The sequence below is a fragment of the Staurois parvus genome, unplaced genomic scaffold (assembly GCF_062004578.1).
Source record: "Staurois parvus isolate SC_StPar_1 unplaced genomic scaffold, SC_StPar_1.0 ptg000147l, whole genome shotgun sequence".
Taxonomy (NCBI): domain Eukaryota; kingdom Metazoa; phylum Chordata; class Amphibia; order Anura; family Ranidae; genus Staurois; species Staurois parvus.
The window spans coordinates 13,237,673-13,262,911 of NW_028317943.1; the positions used below are offsets into that span (position 1 = coordinate 13,237,673).

The window sequence follows — 25,239 nt, forward strand, 5'->3', positions numbered from 1 at the left end:
TGTAAATTAAACTTTGCTCACTTTCAATACCCAATAATGTGCAAGGGAAATGAAACAAAAATGTTTTTGCTAGCTTGTGATTGGATGGTTGAATTATACATAGTTTTCTCTTATTCACTAAGCTAAGTGAACATTTATTTAAAACGTGAACCATCTCCATTGCTTTATAAAATTAACCCTGATCAGTATGAATTTCAAAATTAAAATAGAACTGTGGTCTCCCATTAAAAATACTGTATGTGCTACATTTCTTACAGTTTTCTCTGCAAAGTCCCACAAATACTTGTCAGTCCCAGTGAAGCCTGGAACCTACACTACCGGAAGCTGCATTAGGGGGATGTCTGGGTCCAGGGAGGAGCCCCATGTGTGGTTGGGGTCAACTATCATCTTGCAGATAATTTGCAAACTTTCCATTGTCACCACTGGAACTGGATGCTGGAATTGCATTGTGACAAAGCAGTGGAGGACATAAGGGAAGTTGTTGCCCATCCCTGCATGTGGGGGATGCTGTGCCCCTGTGTGAATTGGGGAATCACATTAGTATCCAAGGTAGAGTTACTCTACATTGAGAATAATGCATACACAAAGAGAACTGCATGCTCAAGTGCTATAAATCACAGTGGCATGCAAATAGAGAACACAACTCATTGGATATTCTTGTAGGCTTGTTTTTTCCACTGATCATCGTGTAGCCTCCAGGCTTTGCAGCCTTAATCAGATGGGATGGGGGAGGGTGGCAAATTCTGGACAATATAAGCAATTATGCTGCATTACCAATGGTACCATTTATCAGAATGTAAAACACAGACAATCGTACCCATAACGCCAAATGAGGGAAAGCCACATAACAGAAACCAAAAGGTGACTACAACTGTAGTCTCAATTTGTAGCTCTAGATAGACACAAACACTACCCAATGTAGAGCAGACAAAGACGCATCCAGACCTCTATCACTATATAAACATGTGTTTAATGGCAGACAAATATCTCTGAGGAAGAGGGTTTACCCTCAAAATTCATCAGCATCTGCTCTGCATTATGTGCATTACACTCATTTGGCTTTGTGAATATAATTTTCTGTGTTTTACATTCTAATAAATTCACTTTGATAGAAGCATTTGTACTAAACAAATTTATTTAATTTAATTGTATGCATTATATATCTTTAATATCTACTGAATTAAAATATATTAATCCTTTCAAGCCCTGCCTGATGAAAGAGCACACCTGGACTCATCCCGTCCTGCACGTACTCAGAAACGCGTCGCATTTTGATGACGTCAGACGCCACATGTGCTGATCCCGGACATCTTGGAGACACTGCCAGGCTTCACCATCTATGCTGCATATGCACAGCACCATCTGCTGGCAGACACCTTGGAGATTCCTCCAGGCTTACCATCCATGTTGCACATGCACAGCACCACCTGCTGGAGGACTCAATCGATCTCCTCTCTGGATCAGTCACACAACTACATCTGGCTACAGACATCTCATCCTGCTACCCATAAACCTGTTTTTAAATTCTAAGATATGAGTTACTACTTATCTTTCTATTAAATACCTTCACAGTACACACTTAGAGGCGCTGTGTTTTTTTGTTTCCCTTATGTATTTTTATGTAATCTGTTATGAATTGACAGGTCCCTGGAAGGGTCAAAACACTAATAACAATTTATTTGTATTGCTTTAGTTTCAGTTGCATTATGTTTACATGTGTTTATGTGCATTCAGGTAAAATACTGGCAGCTTGCATTTTAACACAATTCACTGCAGCACACATGTACAATACATCATGGTGTTAATGTGGCATATAGAAAACCATTGCTTTGCACATGGTGTAAATGGGCCTGTATGTAAAACAAGAGTAGTAAAAAAAAAATCCAGTATGTACTTCTGGCTAATGCATGTTAAAGCAAATAGACAGGTAGACAATGATATTATTTTTATTTGTTCATTCAAGTTCAACAGTTTATACATTTTCTACGTTCAGATGTATGTGAACCTAAAGCATTATTTTATTTAACAAATTCATATAAATGTATACCTGGCTCAGCACTTTGATCCTGATGCAGTTATAAGCTGGAAGACAGGAAATATATTTCCCTCCACAGCTAAGGGCTAGCTCATGCGTGATTAAGAGGTTGCTGCTATCTACAAGATTACAACATTTGCCTTTCATGGTCAGACAGGGGCAGAATTAGCATCAGGCATGAGCCCCACAACTCCAGCCTGGTGACCCCAGTTCTCTGCAATCACCCACCAGCCAATTTTGGGAGAAAATCTCCACTGTGTTCCAGTACATCCCTATCTGTCTTCCATATTACATGAGAGCAGAATTCCCCCTATGTTGCAGACTTTATTAGGCCAGTAACCAGCAAACAAGGACTCGTGGTGCTTACCCACTGTAGCCAATAGGGTTTGTGTGGGCAAAGTGGGTGGGGCAAACATTATATGTGTGGGTGTGGACAAAGTGGGTGGGGCACGCTACATTATATCTCCTCTCCAGCATTGCCTACCCTGACCTTAGCACCACCTGTATGTGTTCCAGCCAGGGGGGAACAGAGCTGGCCCACCTACCAAAATAACGACATCAAGATTTGCCTGCAGTATATATATATATATATATATATATATATATACTGTTTGTCTGGTTAACTCTTTAACAATTGCCACCAAGCACCTATTTTTATCTAAGTAGATTAAATTAGGCATTCTTCCCAGAAGATATATAAAACAAATGATGTGGCGCTGCTTACTCAAACATGTGAACTTGATTACATCACATCTGTGCAAAGAACAAATATATCTTACAAACAAAATATAATAGTAGGTATGGCTTCAATACATAAGTCCATATATCACATAATTGACCAACACCAATAATATTCAAAGTGCGTGTGCTTCTTAAAATCCACTTTGTACAATCTTGGGCCACCAAAGTGCTCCCAGAACTCTCACCTCCAATTTTCTTTCAGATAACATGTATGAATAAATTTCAGTGGTTCTCCTCCACTCCTTATGAATACTCCATACACCTCTTCTCCTTAGATAATTACCTGCTTATATCAGAAGCACCCCTTCTACAGCACACAGTATGCAGTCAGCAGTCCTCTGTACTCCTCTTTCTTCCAGGTCTCTCCATGCCCCTCCCACATCTTGAATTCTTTGAATATTATTAGTGTTGGACACTTATGTGATATATGGACTTATGTACTGAAGCCATACCTATTATTATATTTTGTTTGTAAGATATATTTATTCTTTGCACAGATGTGATATATTCAGGTTCACATTTTTGAGTAAGCAGTGCTACATCATTTGTTTTATATATTTTTTGCACATATTATGTGGGAACACATGTAGATGTCAGCAGCAGCTTATTCACTGACATATTTAGTAATTTTATGTAGTTGGTGCAGGAGTTTTCACTATCTTTGTATTCTTCCCAGTAATATCAGTTAATTACATACCAATTTGTAAAATGTACACATTTGTATGTTGTTTATTAGCATTGTACTGGCAAAAAATAATAATATTAAAAAATAATTAATAAATAAATGCAAATTACCAGTCTTTGAATTGTGTTCTTTTGTCACTGAAGGCAATCTCATTCAGAGGCTCAAATAGTGAATAACATATACCAGAAAAAGACAGTCAATAGTTCAGTAAGGGCAGAATCAAATAATGAATACTTGTGTAGTAATTCAACCAGAATTCGAGCATCACTACATCTAACACACATAAATGGCAGGTTGATAGTTCTGGTAGATGATGTGTCATAGAAAAATGAAATCACTGTGCAATACATTTGCTGATTGCTAGCCATATGGTATTAAAGACCTATAAATGAAATTTGTCATGCTGCCAGAAGACTGCATTTATGATATTGTACTAGTGGATGTGTTAAGGGATCATTTTACCAGGGCACAAGAATAATACTTTCATCTTTTCAGAACGACTAAGCTTAAACTCATAAATGTCTCTTAGGAATGACTATTGTTTAGAGATAAGCAAACTGTATGGCCAGACCTAGATGTAGTATTATGCTATAAATGGGTGGATTGTTTTAATTTCATAGTGTAACAGCTGCAGCAGTTCATGCCTGGTCTCCAGACAAGCAACTAAATACAAAATTAAAATGCATACATGGGAAATGTTCTATCTGTCATGTCTGTCTAGTGATCTAGGTACTTCTGCTAGATACCATAACCAAATCCATGAACATTCCTGCAACAGCAATTAAACCAACATGACCAATCAGCTCAACCTATCATCAATACCCTCCAAAACTAAATCTCTGCTGTTTAAACACAAAAACTATCCTGTTGCTTGCTGAACAATGACCAGTCCACATTCAGCTCACCACTGAGGAAGCCCTGAGGGAGGGTGCAATGCATGTATGGAGTCACATAGTTAGTTCAGCTGAAAAAAGACAAAAGTCCATCTAGTTCAAGCATACAAAAAAGAGTTATAAACCTATACCCACAGTTGATTCAGAGGAAGGCAACCTCCCCCCCCCCCACCCCAGCAAAGCATGATAAAATTTGCTCTTCCAGGGGGAAGAATTCCTTCCTGATCCCCGAGAGGCAATCAGATATTACCTAGATCAACTTTTCCTATAAATGTTAGTATCCAGTTATGTTATGTGTATCTAGGAAAGAATCCACGCCACCACCATCTTGCTAGCAGAGTGGTGAGCTGGATGTGAAGTGGTTTTATAGACAATACCTGTTCTATTATTTGTAAGTGCAATTTTAATGTGGGGGATGCAATAAAGTTTTTTGTTGTTTTTTGTTGCATGGGGTCCATTCTGCTGATTGTCTGAGAGTAACAAGAGTGTTATCAACCTGGAGTAAGACTGTGGTCCCTATTCAGAGGAGGCTGAGAGTATCCAGATGAGTGCATACGAACACATATAAGGTGAGCAGGTTTTTCACCTGGTGCGGTGGAGGTGCACTGGTCACTACAAGAAGAGGAGGAAGTTATATTTCACATTTCATTCGTCACCATATACGTTATGGTGGTTTCATTGGACTTTTTAAGTGGATGGGACTTTCATGTCACTGTATGTGAATTATTGTCTTATTATTTGTCTCATATATGTATATATATATATATATATATATATATATATATATATATATATATATATATTTGTATATGGAAGGGGGAGTGTATAGAGTTGCACTGCACTAATTTCATGTGATGATTACTGCAGTAGCATCATTCCTTAGTGAAAATCACATGGCGCTGATTCTGATTAGACAATGAGGGAGTAGAAGCACAGTGCAGGAGTCATCACCTTGCTCATTCTGTTCTCTCCTGCTGTCAGTGTATTCTCTGCCAGCACTGCAGCAGAGCCTTGTTGGCTCAAAGTGCTGATCCTCCATACTCTAATCTGCATGTCTGCATGTTGCTGAGCAAGAAAAGAGAGAAGGCAAATATAAATGCAGATTTGGATACCTAAACTGGTCGATGTCAATCATTTTTAGTGAATATGTAACTTTTATAATTGGGGTATTTTACATCTGCATGAAATTCAGCTTTGAATAGTAAATGCACTTTCAGATAAAGTACACTTATCCTACCTTCCCACCACCACCACCACCTGATTTAAAGTATCAAACTTTCTCTTTTTCAAGGAGCCCACTTTTACTTTCAATGTGTTTTATTATTGTTACTATTATTATTATGATAAAGAGTAACAATGTAAAAAGCATACAAATATAGGCCAACATCATGGCCATCCATTACAAAAATAGGTCTCAACAAGCTTTATATTTTTTGTAAAGATACAAAATTGGAGTAACAACAAAGAGTACAAAACCTGTTAATTTGGGGGGGGGGGGGGTGTTGAAGGATTCAGCCGTAAAGAGAAGTATGTCAAACAGCTTGCATATTTCTTTGTAGTCAAAGCAAAGATGATCTAAACAAGAGCCCTTTGCCCCCTCGTAACATAAACTAGAAGGGCTGATCTACAAGAGCTTAACAATGTGAGAAACATAAAAAGAAAGGAGGAACAGAGGAGTCATGAGAGAGAAAACCATAGTCAGGAGAGGCATGAAGAGGAGGGGAGAAGAAAAAAAGGAGAAAGAGAACCTGGAGCAGTGGCAATAAAAGAGTAGAAGCCTCACCGAGTGGAGGATAAGTACTAATTTGCCTAGTTTGCACTATAGCTCAACCTGAACATATTCTGACCAAGGGCCCCAAATGTGTTCAAAACATTTGGTGGTATCATTAAGCTCGCTGGTAAGTTGCTCGTTGAACATTATCCAGGATACCTTTTGCCTGAATGTTGAGACCGATACAGGGGATTTTTTCCACGAATGGGCTATAGTAAGCTTAGCAGCCAACAACATAAAGAGGACTAGCATTTGTTTTGAGTGAGGCTGCCCCTCCACCAGTTCATTTAGCAAGGTCACTCGAGGCAACTGGGGAACTGGTATGCCCAAGACCCTCCTAATAAGGGCAAAGATTTTATTCCAGAAACCATTTTGGACATTCCCACAAATATGGTACATAGTTCTGGTAGAATGGCAGCCACGGAAGCACAAGATCCTCGATCCACATAGACTTTTATAGAACTACCTATCAACCATCTTAAGCCAGCACCCAAAAATGTTTTTGCCCAGATGTAAATATTCCAAGTACGTAAGGGGTTAGAATGCCTGCTGTCAAGTTTATATTGCTGTATGTTTCCCCTTCAGAAAGATTTATTCTGAATCGTGGGGAGTGGGCAGGGGGTTGCAGGTGAAATTTCTGTGCCAGCTTTAATGCAGGGACTGTAGAGGGAGATTCATCCATCCACTCTGACTGAGCAAAGAAATCACTGTTTGTCCCAATGGTCAATATAACAGCAGAGAACTGCCAGTAAATGTGGTGTGGAGGAAGAGCAGGGCATATTTCACATTCCTAAAGTACATTTTTGGAGGGATCTCTATAGTATGCCTAAGATCCACAACAGGTTAAAGTATCTCTAAAACTAATTTGTGTTTAATTTTGTATAATGTGGAAAGGTTAGGACCTTGTTCGTGTTTATATTGATGACTCTAACCCCACTTAAGAGATACACCCTCTCAATCTCCACTGGTGACAATTGTCACTGGGATAAAAAGTGGTTGGAAATTTAAATGACAGTTGTCATTACAACAACAATATATGGGAAACACAGTGTGTGTGTGTATATATATATATATATATATATATTTTTTTTTTTTTTTTTAACCTAAAAAGTTGCTTTTACTGACATCATATGCAGACCAACGGGTCACCCCTTTGATCTGCTATGAATGAGACCCAATAGTTACAATAAAGAAATACTCTTCTTAAATGTTGTACACAGTGCAGACAGAGATCTCCCTCATATTATTTCTTCTTCTGGTCCAATGCTCTCAGCCTGTAATGTAAGACTATGTTCTCTGTTGGTCAAGTGTTCTAAGTCTTTTTTCTTTTAGGATCGAATGTTGAGGAATGTTATATTCACCCTGAGTATAATAACAAATACTGACATTTCACACATATTACAAACATTACAAGTATTATTTCTGAATTTTGGGCAAATGCTGAGACAGTCGCAAAGCAAATTTTGATAAATAGACCCCAGATGTGAGCTCTTAAAATTTCATTCCCTTGCTTTCTGAAACTGCAGCTTTGTTACTACAAGTGTTCTTATTATGTGCCTCAAATAGAGGGGTTTATCAAAACAGCATGAGTGTTTGTTCTGCTGATTTTTTTGTTTGTGTTATGGATTCAGCAGAACCTCCCGTATAATGATGTAACTTGCAAGTGACATGAGATTGCCCAGCCAATGTGACTCCCTGTGCCTGCTTCACAATATTTACATAACAATAAGCTTTGTTGATTTACCTTGACAATTGAATTTCTCTTGAAGTTGTTGGTGGCAAACAAAGCATCAAACGGAGAACAAATTCTCTGGTGTATATTTAGGAATATCTTCTCTTAGCTACAGAAACAAATTTAAAGCAAGCAGGTGCCTTGGAGACATATATCAGAGTGACTAGTAGGTATCTGTTAGACACAAGGTCCAAGCCTTTTTGCTATAACAGCACAACATGGGTGTTTAAGGTGGTACATGAGGTGTATAGGCTCCTAAAGGAACCTCATAGCTGAGGAGATTAAGGGGGGATATGATCAACATGTATAAATACATCAGTGGTTCATATAGTGAATTCGGTGTAGAGCTATTCACCCTGAGGTCATCACAGAGAACAAGGGGGCACTCTTTATGTCTGGAGGAAAAGAAATTTAATCTCCAAACACGGAAAGATTTCTTCCCAGTAAGAGCTGTGAAAATGTGGAATAGACTCCCTCAAGAGTTGGTTCTGGTCAGCTCAGTGGATTGCTTTGAAAAGGGTCTGGATTCTTTCTTGGATACACAGAAAATAACTGGATACTAACATTTATAGGTAAAGTTGATCCAGGAAATATCCGATTGCCTCTCGGGGGATCAGGAAGGAATTGTTTCCCCTGCAGGAGTAAATTGGATCATGTTTTGCTGGATTTTATTGCCTTCCTCTAGATCAACTGTGGGTGTAGGATTGTAACTTTTTTTTTTTTAATGGTTGAACTGGATGGACTTTTGTCTCTTTTCAGCCAGACTAACTATGTAAGAATCATCAAAAGACTCTCTGGCCATGTTTTCCTGCTTCAGGGTGTCTCCTTTCAACCATAGGGTTCTATGGAGCCACCCTTCTGTAAGCAATCTGGGATATGGGCGATTGGATGATGCTGGCCTGTGGCAGCATGTATCATCAGTCCGAGAGGCTGTACTCCTCTTCAAGGGAAAGTGCTTGAGAAGTGGCTTCTGAGGTTCTGCCTTGGGATCCACTGTCAAGCACTTCCTTGTGGGAGGACAGTAGTGTATTTTGTGCTGCCCTACGCCATCATCTCCCCTCCCCCAGGCTGGGCTCCCTCTCTCATCCACAGCCAGCACTCTCTGCTCCACTCTCCCCGGATCCCCGCACAGACAATGGGCAGAGCCAAGCTCAGGTCGCTCCCAGGCAGCACTCACTGATCAGCGGAGGCTCCTTCCTCGTCTGGCCACTCAGCTCCTCCTCTCTACCCACTCCGGCCTGTGTGTGCCCTACAGATCCAATGGCCACCATCCTCTCACAGATCAAATCCCATGTAGCAAAGACTGCTGCAAGCCTGCAAAAACATAACGGCCCCTGTGGGCCACTGCCACACATGTGTCACTGTGGCTAGGGGGGTGACGCCACCCTCTATAAAATGCCGCCCAGGGCAAATGCCTTGTTTCCCTCACAGTAAATATGCCTCTGGGGGAGGAGCAGAGGGTATGCCTTGTGTATAGATTAGTCTGCCTGTGCATGTTGGTGGAAGCAGCTTTTTCAGGTCAAGGTCATTTTTTTGAATGCAGGAGCACACATCTTCCAGGTTACTGCACACAGAAATTGGGGGAAGCGGAGCATGAACCTTGATAATGCAGCTAGAAATACAAAAGAAACTGTGTTTCTGAGCTGTATGGGAAATAATTATTTATACCACTGTGTTAAAATAGGCTGTACAGATGTGTGTCTGTGTTAAAGCCTAACTCCATGATATTAGAAACCCAATTCCCACCCTCTTCTAACTAACGGGTGGTATGAAAAAAAAAAGAAAAAGATCCAAATGCCCATTCTAATTACCTGACGCCATAACCACATGACAATCCTTCCCTGTTTATCAACTGGGGTTCTTCTTTGTGTGTCCACAGCACTGCCTGCATGATGTTGGAACCTGCTATTGGTAGAAGCAACACTTTCAATGTCCTCTCTTATAGACTCCAGAGGCAGGAGAACTTATAGGGGCCATGAGGGGACAGACGCCCAAGAAGATAACTAGTGGGAGAAAATGCTTGGTCCTCAGGCCAGGAAATTAGCTTGGATCATGGAAGAAACTGGGACTTTGATGCATTACACTTCAAATGGCTTATGAAGAGGGTTTCCATACTAGACTGAGGAGTAAGGTAATTTATGTGCTTTGTATTAATCCTTTTCTGGCTTAAATTGAGGCGTTAGCACTATTTTAACCACAAACAGCTACAATGTTGTACAGAATACTTTCACAGTATCCAAATGTATATGAGAAAGAAATCTGTACTGAGAAAAATATGCTGAAAACATGGTAGGTATGGAATTACCAGAGCCATAAATATAGCACTTGCATCCTGTCAAGTTTCCACACATCAAAAGATCTATCTGCTAAACAGGAGCTTTGAAAAGTTGGCTCTTTATAACACCTGACCATACCTGCATTTTATAAAAACAAAAAATTTATGATTTTTTTCCCCAAACAACAATGTTGTACAACTTAATATCTGGTCTACTTAGACATGAGTGCAATTATAAATATCAACTTTGTCTCTACTGGTTAGTTCTTCTCCCACCAGTATTTTTATCTACCAGTGTTTGTTTTCCTTTACTTTACCCCCCACCCCTCTAGAAGCACTGTCTGTTCTGATTCAGCATTAGCTGTGCTGGCTCAAAACACAAAGCTCATTTGCTATGGTATACCCACATAGTGTGGTCATCTTGTTGGATCAAATTCGGAAGATCTCCTTTTTTTGCAACACAGAGCAGTAATGGTGCAATGACTGGGTAAAGTGATGGAATACGGTATGTCCAATAAGTACTAAAGCCATTATACACCACATGGTGCTTGTCCCTACATTCATTTCAAGTAAGCATATTTTTTGTATTGCTACTAAAATTAATCATTTTAATGTTTGTGGGAGAAAGGGTTAATCTTTTATGCCTGTCTAAAATCTACTTTAATAAATCTGAAAAATACTAACATTTTATTCTCCTCCACTGATAGAGAACTTTGATCAAAAATCAATACTGCATGTTTACTCGGCTACTGTTTATTCTAATTCTAATATGTCATGTCAACCTGCCCGAAATTTGTTAGAATCACACTATTTACAGATAAGCGAAATTTGGATTTTTTTGCAGACTATAACATTTTTATATAATTATGTTATAAAATATGCTTAGCTAATGATGTTTTGATTGGATGGAGGGATATCCTCGCTCCATAACTGTTCTGATTGGTTGATTTGGTATTGGCTGTAATAATCTGATTGGATGAAGGGACATCCTCCCTCCATAACTGTTTTGTATTTAATTGCTGTTCACACTACCAATAAAAGAGTATACCAGAACCAACCTGTCTCTGTGGTCTTTCGTGGTGTGCTCCCAGAATTCTGACGGGGCCTTCCAGATCATCCTAGGGGCCACATTAACCCCTTCCCAACAATGTTGATATTCATAAAGGCAGCTTTTCTTTTCTATTTATTTGAACACTGTGACACCACTTCGCAGTCTATGGGTATATACTGTATACAGTACATTGTATATAAACATGTATAGGGTCGTACATCTACCATTTATAAATACATACATTATTTAAATAGTTACATAGTTAGTCTGGCTGAAAAAAGACAAAAGTCAGTTGATCTAGAGCAGGCATGTCCAAAGTCCGGCCCGCGGGCCATTTACGGCCCGGGGGTCGGTTTAATATGGCCCTCCAACAGCCCTCCCTGCTCTGTGTAATGTGGCCCTCCCTTCTATGGCAGACAGTCTTCTGCTTGGGAGCAGAGGGCAGTGCGCATGCCTGACTGCGGCGCGTTCTCCCTGGTCTGTGTAAATGCGGCTGTCGCACGGCCCTCCCTTCTGTGGCAGACAGTCTTCTGCTTGAGAGCAGTGCGCATGCGTGACTGCGCCGCGCTGGGAGTGACAGAGGGCAGTGACATCAGGGCCGGGCTTCCAGCGTGAAGTGTGTTTCTCTTCCCCTCCCGGCTGCCGAGCAGAGACTTCAGCTCCAGCTACCTTTTTCACCCTTCACATTAGTGCAGGTAAGTTTTTTTTTTTAATTTATTTTCAATACATTGTGAAAACTCAGCTGCCAGTTGATCTTAATGTTATGAAATGAAAAGTATGTCGTTTGCAATTAACTTGGCATAAAATAATTTATTTGCATTTAATTGTAATGGTTCAAAGAATGTTCGGAAAAATGTTCGGCCCTCCACCATGTTCACTTCATCCAATCTGGCCCTCTTTGAAAAAAGTTTGGACACCCCTGATCTAGAGGAAGGCAAAAACCCATCAAAGCATGATCCAATTTGCTCCTGCAGGGGAAAAAATTCCTTCCTGATCCCCAGACAGGCAATTGGATATTGCCTGGATCAACTTTACCTATAAATGTTAGTATCCAGTTATATTATGTGTATCCAAGAAAGAATCCAGACCTTTTTTAAGGCAATCCTCTGAGCTGGCCAGAACCAACTCTTGAGGGAGTCTATTCCACATTTTCACAGCTCTTACTGTGAAGAAACCTTTCCGTATCTGGAGATAACATTTCTTTTCCTCCAGACGTAAAGAGTGCCCCCTTGTCCTCTGTGATGACCTCAAGGTGAATAACTCTACACCGAGTTCACTATATGAACCACTGATGTATTTATATATGTTGATTATTTCCCCCCTTAATCTCCTCTTCTCAAGAGAGAATAAATTCAGTTCCTCTAGTCAGCTCCTCCATGCCTCTTATCAGTTTGGTTGCCCTACTCTGTACTTTCTCCAGTTCCCCAATGTTCATTAACAAACTGAAGCATAGTAAATACAGTTTATTATGCTTCAGTGATGAATGGACACAGTAGCACTCGGTACCAATTGCTCACTGTGTTCATTCATAAAAGAAAGTCCAGTAAATGTGACATATTTATCTGCCCCCTTCCCCACTCCCATCCTGAAGCAATCCTCCTGTGTGTCCCGCAGAAGCTGCCAGCAGGAGTGGATAAGAGGGAAGCCAGCAGTGCTGCGTGGAATGGAGCCACACAGGGGGACCCAGACAGCAAGTGGAAGGGGGTGCAGATACTAGAATTAATCCCCTGCAGTACAGCCTGTGGGAGAAAGAAGAGTAGAAGCTGGCAGCGCTGCAGGAGGATCCAAAAGAGTCACAAATGTCAGCAATAAGGTAGTAAATTTGGGCCCCCTTTTTGAACTGATGGGGTACGGGCTCAATACAAGAGGGCTGGCTGTATTGCCTTCTCACTGGCCTGGTCCTGATGGTGCCTTCAATTGTGCTTTCCATCTTCGCTATGACTCTGTGTGAGGCAAAAGCTCTGAGCCGCAATCAGTGCCTCTGTGTCCGAAAGATAAACAGCATGGATTGGAAATCAGAAGTCAGGATAGTAGCTGGCAAGACTGTGGTGATCCAGTAAGTATTTATGATAGCTAATGGATTTTTTCATATGGCAGCATCATGAGGAAGGTACACCATCTGTTGACTTTAGGTCTCATTTAGTAGATAACATTTTTCTCACTAAGCTGATTAGAAGCGCATACATTTCTGTAAATACAGAAAAAAGACTGTGGACTCCCTTCAAGTATACTGTTGGATTTGTCTGTTCTGCCATGTTTTAGGTATTAGTACCTTGTCATGGCATCTATTTATTACTAGTTAGTGCTCCTCTGCCCAGCAACACTGATTACAATACAGTTTCCGAAACATAGCCTTACTAAATCTGCAGTAGGATGCATTGGAAATTGTTCTGAATGTACAATAGCACATATTTGAAAGGTATCTTTTTTTATTGTAGATCCAAACCTGGTTTGACATTTTTTACTGTAATGCATTTCCTGCATGAATGTAGAAAATGTCTCAGTATTTGTATTGCCCTCTCACTTCCCTATATACTTACCTATCTTGATAAGTGCTGTGACCATCTGCAGTGGCTCTGGTCTGTATTCAGGACACAGAGGCGGCAGTGGGGGCCACTGGCTCCTGCTGCTCTCAATCAAATCCCTTGAGGAGAGATTAAAGGGTAGGGCAAGGCAGAGCTGTGCTGTGTGTGTCTATGGACACACGCAGAGCCCCGCTTGTGGTTGAGTTCGCAAACCTGCCCCCATAGCAAGCGGCTTGCTATGGTTACACACACAGAAGAGGAGGAGCCAAGAGTGCTGGCGGGGGGACCCCAGAGGAGGAGGCTTAGGGACACTCTGTATAATGCCATTGAACAATGCAGATAAGTATAACACACTTGTTATTTAGAAAACAGATACTTTTAGCCTTTACAACTTTAAAGTGTCACTAAAGGATATCCTTATTCTAAAATAATCCATACACTTCCACTACTTAATGGCTCTGTAATCTATTTTTTGTGAAATTGTTTCTTACAGAGTTTTTCTGTCTCCTTGTCATGACCTCTGTGAGCTCCTGAACCCCTCCTTTTCTCTCTCACTTCTGTTTTTGGAACAAGCAGTGCATGTTAGTTGCAAGTTTATGATTTCCTCTATGCACACTGCATATGTCATCGTCCATATTCCACAGTCCCTAGTCTCACTCAGAAGCAAACAAGAGAGGGTGGCTACGTTCCTATATGCAATGGGACCATACATAATGAATATAGTCACCTTGTACCAGGAAGTCAAATCACATCTGCAAAAAAAAAAAAGAATTTGGAAATTTGAGGGAGCCTGAGAGCAACAGAAGGTATAGTACCTTTTTGAGTTAAGAACATATACTTGAATAGAATGTATTTTTACAGCAGAGTTTTGTGACTTTTTGTTTGCTAAAATATTATTTATGTAAAATAATTTCCTTTTATTTAACAATAAATACCTTTCACTTTTTTCATCTTTTGTTGTATCACAGTTCTGTTTGTCTCCCATGACCTCTTTGCAAACATTTCTACGCTTATGACACACAAATCTGTCTACCCCTCACCTCACCCCTTCAGTCTCCACTCGCATTACTAGCCTACTAAGTGACATAGCAGCTTGGATGTCACTCCACTTCTTCAAACTCAATCTTTCCAAAACTGAGCTCTTAGTATTCCCTTCAGCCCATGCCCCCTCCCCTGACTTCTCCATCAAGATCAATAACACAACCATCTTCCCCTCATGCCAGGGTACTAGATGTAATCCTAGACTCCCATCTGTCCTTCCAGCCCCAGATCCAATCGCTGACAAAATCATGTAGACTTCACCTCCGCAACATGTCCAAGATACATCCATTCCTAACCCCGGAAACCACTAAGCAACTTATTCACTCCCTTGTCATATCACGCCTCGACTATTGTAACTCCCTCCTCATTGGCCTACCTCATCGCAGGCTATCCCCACTCCAGTCTATCATGAATGCTGCTACCAGACTCATCCACCTTACTAACCGTTCTGTATCAGCCACCCCTCTCTGCCAATCCCTCCACTGGCTCCCAGTTGCCCAATGGATAAAATTCAAAACACTAACAATGACATATAAAGCTGTCCACAACACTGCCCCAAATTACATCACCGATCTTGTCTCTAAATATCACCCAAACCGTACTCTCCGCTCCTCGCAAGACCTCCTACTCTCTAGCTCCCTTATCTCCTCCTCCCATGCTCATCTCCAGGACTTCTCCAGGGTATCCCCCATCCTCTAGAACTCCCTACCCCAATCTATCAGATTATCGCCTACTCTACTTACTGTTAGGCGATCACTGAAAACCTATCTCTTCAGGGAAGCATATCCCGCCCTCTGCTAATACTGGAATCCTCTACTCTTCCAACCACTCCATCCCCCACAGTTATTACCTATTGTACCATTAACCCCTCCCTCCTAGATTGTAAGCTCCAAGGAGCAGGGCTCTCAAATCCCTCTTGCATTGAACTGTATTGTCTCCCACTATAATGTAAAGCACTGAGCAAACCATTGCCGCTATATACAGTAAATCCTGTATAATAATAATAATTTCATATATTCATGTATTCCAGTGATGACTGCAAGGCATTTATTAGGGTGAATTTTCTGATGTAAAAATATCTCAAGAGTGTCTCCACTTCCATGCCAGTGTACACACCAAGGATGTCAGCTTCAAAAGCTCAGATTCCTCTACACCTCAAAAGCATACATTCCAAGAGAAAGACAGTAACAGTCCTTCAAAGTACTTTATATGGTAAAAGATAATTGATCTGGGAAATCCAAACAAACCCAGGAGAATGCTAGCGCATTTCCTCCAAAGCTTTTGACACAGCTCGGTCCTGATGGTGACAACAGTGTGTAGGGCAGGCAGGTGACACTTCCTCCATGTTTTCCGAATAACTTGCTGGGCACCAAGCCTGGGAAACATGAGAGGCCTACCTTGGGGTAAGTACTTCTGGGCTATGCTAGGCACCTTTTACAGGGTCACTCTATTTCCCACGCACGGGGTACCTTTACTGTGTGACCTTTCACCAATGCTCTGGGACAAGGCTGAGGTTGCCATCAGGGAATACTCAACCTTAAGGCAGGCCTCTACTCTTAGAGATGAATGTGCACCATGTACACTTGTACTGTAATTGTTCTCCAGCTAACTCTCGTGTCCCCGTGTAAATGTACATCTTTCACTGTATCTTGCATTTAGGCAGGACGTTCTGAACACTGACCACAGCCACCTGTCCAGCATTTCCAACAACTGGTCCCAGTAGCAGCATGGAACCCAGCCGCGCACATAGCACGGGCTCCAAACATGCACTTGACTTTAACTCTTGAACTCTGTACAGGATGGAGACCTCTGAAGTGCTGTTCTGCTCCGGTTGTTAGGGGAGACAGAATGCATTGTAGGGAGTGCCGACAACATTTCCCAAATCGCAAGAGGCAATTCAACCTATATCAGGAACATATTCATTACAGGCTGCTTGGTGACTGTACCTTCTGTTGCTCCTGGCAACCAAAAATATAACTTGCACTAAAGTGAATCCCAGCATGTTAACTCTTCATACCCCATGCGAAGGTGACCCAAGCTGTAGACTAAGTGTGTCATATTGCCAGGTACTTGCAAAACACCCCTTTTTAAAGACTTCAGACCAAGCAGAGAGCAAAGATTTTTACTTTGAAGCATTCATTCAAGTGTGGCATTACAAAAGAATCCAAAGCACACAAGACAGTCCAATAGAACTTTAATAAAAAATGGTCAACATCCTAAATGCCTAGCCCATCCTCCTAACCATGCTATGTGCTGCCCTGTTGTACCTGCAAAGGTAGAGTCCATGTAATTACTGAGTCCATCTGAGGCATTCTCCAGCATCTGGTGTCTTTGGGGTGAACCCCAAAGTTCTGACAACTTTACATCTTGGTAGTAGACTCCTACATCCTTGTACTCCTTTAGGGTGCAGCTCTCCTCTGGGAACCTGGAAAATGGGCAAGACCATGGCAAAGGAAAAAAGCAAGGCCAGGCAACTCTCTTGACTTGGCCCATTGTCCTCGTTTATATGCACCAGTGCAGTGGACCCAAAGATCCCACCAAAAATGTCAAAGAACTGGGAAAGCCATGAACTCCTACCCTCCTGTCCAGGGCAGCACCTAATTAATTTCAATCTGTTTACAAGTGGACCGAATGTACATAATGGGGGGGAGGGGCAATTTCCTAAAACTGCAGTGTGCAAAATCTGAAGAAGCCTAGAAACCAATCAGCTTCCAAATTTTATCAAAGCCTAATTGAACTGCTGAAGTTAGAAGCTGATTGGCTACCATGCACAGCTGCACCAGAATCTGAGTGCTCCAGTTTTAGTAAATCTCCCCCAATATGTGTTCAAATGCCTATGTGTAGTCTTAATTGGACATCCATGTGAGGCGTACAATTGGAAGAGAAGGACACAGAGGAAGTATCTCAACAAGAACCCTTATGGCAGGTTCACCAAGTATTCTTTTGATGAAAGAAGCTGATTTAAAATATTAAAAACTACTTTTGAAATTACATGTTATTGCCGCATACACATGGATGGTGAGAGACTGAAAGTAGGCTGAACGTGAAATTCCAGTTGTTTTCCCCCATATGAATATGCATATGGCAGTACTTTTTTAAACGCAAATGCTTCAGTGCAGTCATGTACAGCTTCCACTTGTGTTGCAGGATTTATGCAGCACCTGCTGCTCCCAGGCCCAAGGAAAATGCCCAGAATTTTGCACCCAGCATAGTTTCAATCTATTACTGCTCATGTGCATGAGGCCTAACACTTATATAAGGTTTTAGTGAGTGGGTTTAACAAGCTAACATGGAGAAAAGGGGTGCAATGCCTTTTACTTAATGTTACAAATATGGGCAAGCTCTGGGGGAATGGGAGGATTCCTTCATCTAGAACCTTACATCTTAACGCTCATTTCAATAGTGGTTATTTTCCTGCACTTGACATAAAATCTCATCAAATGCAGATAAGCACAAACACATTGACTTTAACAAAACAGTACACATTATAGTTTAGGGGCTGTGTATGACCTGCTTTGCATTGTGCTGCATGGCTTTGGACTCAACATATCTGACTGAGGTACATTTGAAACGCATGCAAAGAAAGGCAAATGTAGTGATGCCTTTTCCATTCGAACTCAGCTACATACAGTCAGGTCCATAAATATTGGGACATAGACACAATTCTAGCATTTTTGGCTCTATACACCACCACAATGGATTTGAAATGAAACAAACAAGATGTGCTTTAACTGCAGACTGTCAGCTTTAATTTGAGGGTATTTACATCCAAATCAGGTGAACAGTGTAGGAATTACAACAGTTTGCATATGTGCCTCCCACTTGTTAAGGGACCAAAAGTAATGGGACAATTGGCTTCTTAGCTGTTCCATAGCCAGGTGTGTGTTATTCCCACATTATCCCAATTACAATGAGCACATAAAAGGTCCAGAGTTCATTTCAAGTGTGCTATTTGCATTTGGAATCTGTTGCTGTCAACTCTCAAGATGAGATCCAAAGAGCTGTCACTATCAGTGAAGCAAGCCATCACTAGGCTGAAAAAACAAAACAAACCCATCAGAGAGATAGTAAAAACATTAGGCCTGGCCAAAACAACTGTTTGGAACATTCTTAAAAAGAAGGAACACACCGGTGAGCTCAGTTTGATTTATGATTATTATTCTGTCCCATTACTTTTGGTCCCTTAACAAGGGGGAGGCACATATGCAAACTGTTGTAATTCCTACACCGTTCACCTGATTTGGATGTAAATACCCTCAAATTAAAGCTGACAGTCTGCAGTTAAAGCACATCTTGTTTGTTTCATTTCAAATCCATTGTGGTGGTGTATAGAGCCAAAAATGCTAGAATTGTGTCGATGTCCCAATATTTATGGACCTGACTGTATGTTCAAATGGAAAATACAGTGTTTCACAAAAACACCCATTGACGCTTGATTTGTACAGCATCCCTGGCCCCTTGCAGCCACTTCATAGCTTTGATTACTGGCTTTGGCTCTACAGAGAAACCAGTCTTAGCTCTGAGCATGTTATGGAAGCATAAAGTTACTAAACGATCAAGGCTACCTACCTCACTATTTTCCCATAAACGTCTGTTATGATAAACATAGAGCTGGTACTCTGCTCCCATTAGCTGTTAAACGCCCATTGCTCCCAGAGCCAAATGGAGTCAACATATCCAACTGAGGCACATTGAAATGCATGCAAAGAAAGGCAAATGTAACAGTGCCTTTTCTATTTGAACCCAGCTACATATGTTCAAATGGAAGATACAGTGTTTCACAAAAATACCCATTGACCCTTGGTTCGTACAGCAATACCTGGCCCTTTGCAGCCACTGCATAGCTTTGATTAGTGGTTTTGGCTCTAAAGAGAAACCAATCTTAGCTGTGAGTATGTTATGGAAGGATAAAGCTACTAAACGATCAAGGCTATCTACCTCACTATTTTCCCATAATCGTCTGTTATGATAAACAGAGCTGGTACTCTGCTCCCATTAGCTGTTAAATGCCCATTGCCCCCAGGGCCAAATGGAGTCAACATATCCAACTGAGGCACATTTGAAAGGCATTCAAAGAAAGGCAAATGTAACGATGCCTTTTCTATTTGAACCCAGATACATATGTTTAAATGGAAAATGCAGTGTTTCACAAAAACACCCATTGACCCTTGGTTCATACAGAAATACCTGGCCCTTTGCAGCCACTTCATATTCTTGATTAGTGGTTTTGGCTCTAAAGAGAAACCAGTCTTAGCTCTGAGTATGCTATGGAAGGCTAAAGCTACTAAACAGTCAAGGCTACCTACCTCACTATTTTCCCATAATCGTCTGTTATGATAAACATAGAGCTGGTACTCTGCTCCCATTAGCTGTTAAACGCCCATTGCCCCCAGGGCCAAATGGAGTCAACCTTCTACTGACTAAAGCTTATGTAAATTAGCTATCTCATAAAAAAAATTTCTTGCAGAGAGATACAGCTGTAATACCACATTTTCATTCATCAGCATACAACGCTTTTACCATAAAAAAACGCAAAGCATTGTAAAAAAAAAACAGGATATATACTAAGGTATGAAGATTTTTACGCTGTGATATTTTCTGCTGGCATTGGCATGATTTGAAAGGAGACTTGTTGTCAACTTCAGCTACTGCAAAGCAGTACATGATAAATGTATGAATTGTTGAAAGTGACAACAGCTCCGCTACCGCAAACGCTGGTCATGTTAGAAAAGCAGTAATGAACTTGATTACGTGGAAAACAATCATGATAATTCTGCAAACTGACAATAACGTCTTGCTTTATTCATGTGATGTGCAAGATAGGATTTTACAAATTGCCATTTCATAAGGGAAAGTTTTGCCAGCGAGTTACATCAACTTGACAGAGAGAGGGTGAGTCATATAATATTCCTCATTTCAAAATGAAATGCTACTATTTAGAAAATGCTCTGTTATTGTTGGCACTTAATAGTCACATAGCTTTTAATTAACACACACGTGTTTGCATATCCTAATCACTTTGTCAGGCAGCAAACATCCACGGTAATGCTAGATACTGTTTGTGTGCACCTTACAGATTATGTTTATTTTGCTGGACTATAATAAATTATCCATTTTAAACTGAAATGTATATTCAGATCAGGAAAAAGTAACAGCAGACATACAGCATTATCAGTATGTTAGTTAAATATTCAAAGCCAGTTCTATGATCATAATCCATGTCAGTATACTGTACCCTGCAGTCCTTTGTATAATGTTTTCTCGACTCTGTCAAGCACTTGGAATATTTGTAAACTGGTGACAGTCCTAATCGAAGGTGTGTATTAGGAAATTTGATCAGAATCACATTAAAGCATAAGACCTTCCACAATGACTCATTATATTGGGAATAAAATCTTAATAGACATATCATGCATAGACTATTACTAAATTGAAGGAAACTGCTGAGAACAGCCAAACCTTAATAGGTCCCTAGTCTCTGACTCTGTTATAGCAGCACTGGTGACTGCCAACTTACAGTGTCCATACATGCCATTAACACACATTAACCAATTGAATCTTTGTCCTTTTTGTCCTTGCCGTCAGAAGATTGTAGCCAGACGTAAGGATCTGTAAAATGATGGCATGCTTTGAAATCCTAACCAGTATGTATATGAACATTTAGTCAACTATAATTTTAAAGGATAAAATATGTACACATATTTATTTTTTTTTTGCCATAGCTCAACACAGTAAATACATTGCACAATGTACTCTAACATATATTTGCCGATTCTACGCAAGTTGTATTACTTATACAAAAGCAACGCTTATTTCTAAAGTGCCTGTAAAGAATTCATGACACAAAATGTAGACATTTCGACAAACCAAGATGGAAACATAAGCACACTAACCTAGAAATTAAGACAGTTCATTATCTTTACAAATTCATTTTTAAATAAGCAAAGTAAGACATGACATCCTCATTGACAATCAAAAGGAAAGATTCATTAGAGGGCTAACATCTGCCTACAGACTGTAGCCAACTGCGTGTGTGTGTTCATTTAAGACCACACTTGGAAAGCTTTCCAGTTACATTTACCTAGAGATTTTGCACTAGCACTTCCCATCTGACAGAAATCAGCCAGCTGGGTCTGATGAATAATGGTCGAAGGCAGCTTGCATCGGTTGATGATTGAATTACACATCGCCAAAAGGACTGAAAAAGTCATTTCGGTAAGGAAAGGCATTTAATTTGCAATTTCTGAAATACGCCATAAATTCCTTTCTAATATATTGTCAGTATTTACTGTACTGTATATATACATAGTCCATAATATGTATCTATGTCGCTATCTATCTAGCTATATACACATATGTATGTACTTGTCTCCGAATGTATATCCAAGTGGTTTGCCTTATGGTGCATTCTTCCTGTATTAGCACTTGTAACCCCCATGCAATAGATTTCCACTCATTTCCTTTAATGAGCAATTTCTTTTTTTTGGGTTCTCGGAGAATACACATAATGGCTATATTCTTCGAGAAATACAGGAAGCATTTAATCACGTGTGACCTCCATTTCCATTCTGCTGTTAATGTTGTACAGAAGTGACAGTGTCCTATGTAAGTTTTAATATGCAGCTCTGTGCTGTCGCCAAAACGTCCCACACATATTCAAGAATAAGGAACAGAGATAAGGGAACACAACTGGACCCAATGCAATCTAGTTCATGCAAATTGCCAGATTTCACAACTGTGCGGTGGGTTTCCTTTTTTAGAAAGTTCACTTGTCCATACCCCCAGATAATCATGGGAAAAAATGAGTGGCCAGTGCATGATAGGTTGGGATTTGACCCAGATCACCCTAATTGGCACACGTGAATTGGGGCGGAGCTGAATTTTTAATGTGCCTATCCCTTATAAGGAATATATAATCCAGCGTTTACTACACAACTAGACCATATGGGAGTGGACCCATGGAACAACACAATTCTGATTACAAGATTGCAGAAAGTTCCAACAAGCAAAAAGGGGGGGATTTAGATCTTCCCGACGGTCTAGTGTTCTCGGGGTGTTACCAACTCAGCATTTTTAGCCGTTGAGTACACAAAGCTAAAGAGGCAGCAGATGTCAGATGGTTGACAATTGCAATCAGCGCCAATTAAGCAATCACCGGGCTTTTTAAGCCAAGCATGGGAAGTATAAAGAAAAAAAAACTCAGTGCAAGAAGGAGCAGAGCCAAGTTGCTGGAGTATTGTGTGGCTCTGCCCATCCATAGCAGCTTAGGTGATGTGGTCCCTTGGTCATTGCAGCCATGAATATTTCATGTAGGCAAGGGTGCATGGCAAGAGGTTCCAATTGAAATAAGGGGAATGCAAAACTGTCCTTGTGTGCTTTTATTCCATGACAGCTAACATGTGCTCCGTTTAGGGAGGGAGGAGGGGTGGGGGGTGGAGAGGGGGGTCATCATCACAAGTTAGGCAATACTGGCAAACAAGAGCAGCAGTGGATGACTTACCTTGGAGATGTGGGTGTCCTTCAGCTCTTGCTTCTCCTGGAAGACTGGAATCCCACTGTCTCCCTTGCTCCTAGGCAGCACAAAAGCTGTGTGCAGTGGAAGAGAAGAGGGATCTGCTTGTGTCAGCTGATCTTTCTTACATGCAGGCAGCTTGCCTTTTTAGAACAAGGGCGTCCTTTCCAAGCTGTATCCAGCACACAATCCTCCCCCCGCCTCTGGTGAAGTTTGAGCTGTCGGGGATAGAAGAGACTGAGCGAAGGGATGACACTAGACTGCTAAGAGTGGAGCATCAGCTGGCTGCAGCCTCCTCTCCGGCATCCCTCCTGTGCAAAGGCAGGACCCAGCGCTCAGCGCTCGCCGCCCATTGGCTCCCCGCTCAGGATGCTGTCCTGAATATCCAATCTAGCAGCACAAATCCATCCTGCATCGCCCATCCCATGGATTACTATCCCCCCCAGATGGGCAGGAAGGAGATCCCGGCGAATGACAATCAAGGACACCGAATGAGTCCTCTGGACCAGCAAAGTGACCCTTGCCTCACTTTACACAGCCAGCTGGGCTGGGTGACCTCAAGGTGCCCCAGTCCACTTCAACCTCCTGGGACCCATCGGGATTGACCATCCTAAATAACAACATGGCACAAGTATGGGGGGGGGGGGGAGGAGGCAGGGATGCTGGATCTTCAGATCACAGGAGTACAGTACATACACCCTGCTGGCAATGCATGACTTCCATGCTGTCATCTGCAGCCACTGCTTGTATTGTTAGAGGGATGTGTCAAATCCATCTATTTGCTGTTGTTTTGATTGCTGGAAGGATGCTTTTATTTTGTATTTTTGTTGTTTTGATCATTAGGATGCTTTTGTTTGTATTTTTTTGATCATCAGAAGGATGTTTTTATTTATATTTTTTTTATTATTAGAAGGGTTCTTTTATTTGTATTTTTTTGATCATCAGAAATATGTTTTTATTTATTTTTTTATTATTAGAAAGGTGCTTTTATTTGTATTTTTTTGATCATCAGAAGGATGTTTTTATTTATTTTTTTATTATTAGAAGGTTGCTTTTATTTGTATTTTTTTGATCATCTTCAGAAGGATGTTTTTATTTATATTTTTTTATTATTAGAAGGGTGCTTTTATTTGTATTTTTTTGATCATCAGAAGGATATTTTTATTTATATTTTTTTAATAGTAGTAGGGTGCTTTTATTTGTATTTTTTGATCATCAGAAGGATGCTTTTATTTATTTATTTTTATTTTTAGAAGGGTGCTTTTATTTGTATTTTTTGATCATCAGAAGGATGTTTTTATTTATATGTTTTTTTATTATTAGAAGGGTGCTTTTAGTTGTATGTTTTTGATCATTAGAAGGATGCTTTTATTTATTTTTTTTATTATTAGAAGCATGCTTTTATTTGTATGTTTTTGATCATTAAAAGGGTGCTTTTATTTGTATTTTTTTCTTATTAGAAGCATGCTTTTATTTGTATGTTTATGATTATTAAAAGGATGCTTTTATCTGTATTTTTTATTATTATTAGACGGATGCTTCTATTTGTATGTTTTTGATTATTCTAACGATGCTTTTATTTGTATGTTTTGTTTTGATTATTAAAAGGATTCTTTAAAATTCATCTGTTTTGAAGAAAATATTACCTACAGGGCTAGCCATCATCAACACTACAGGTAAGGGGGGACCTGATCACATAAGAGCTGCCCTGCTGTGATATCCCCCCCCCCAAAGATCTGCCTTTGATGATGTCTCTAAATGTCCCCCCAAGCAGTGGAGTGCAGCTGTATTTAAAGCTGATCCATTGCAGTCAGCACTCTATCTCCCTGGTGCTGCAGCTGACACCCAAGCTGATGTGGGAGTGGAGGAGGGGCTGTGGGGAAATGAACAGAAGCCTTTAACTGTCTGCGTGCCGGTGGATGCTGCTGGGAGTTTAGACAGATGGTTACATTGGCTTCCCTTTGGGACTCCTGCATTG

General features: G+C 40.6%; 1 protein-coding gene across 3 annotated transcripts in view; it reads right to left on the reverse strand.

Annotated features, from left to right (window-relative positions):
* Positions 1 to 23,600, reverse strand: part of SYT1 (synaptotagmin 1) — a 627,989-nt gene extending 604,389 nt beyond the window's left edge. For 2 of the 3 annotated variants that reach the window (XM_089674048.1, XM_089674049.1), the window contains exon 1: positions 23,250 to 23,600. The gene's annotated coding sequence lies outside the window, so the exon portion shown is untranslated. The remainder of the gene's footprint in view (positions 1 to 23,249) is intronic. The other variant, XM_089674051.1, reaches the window with a different exon arrangement.
* Between the last annotated feature and the right edge of the window lie 1,639 nt (positions 23,601 to 25,239).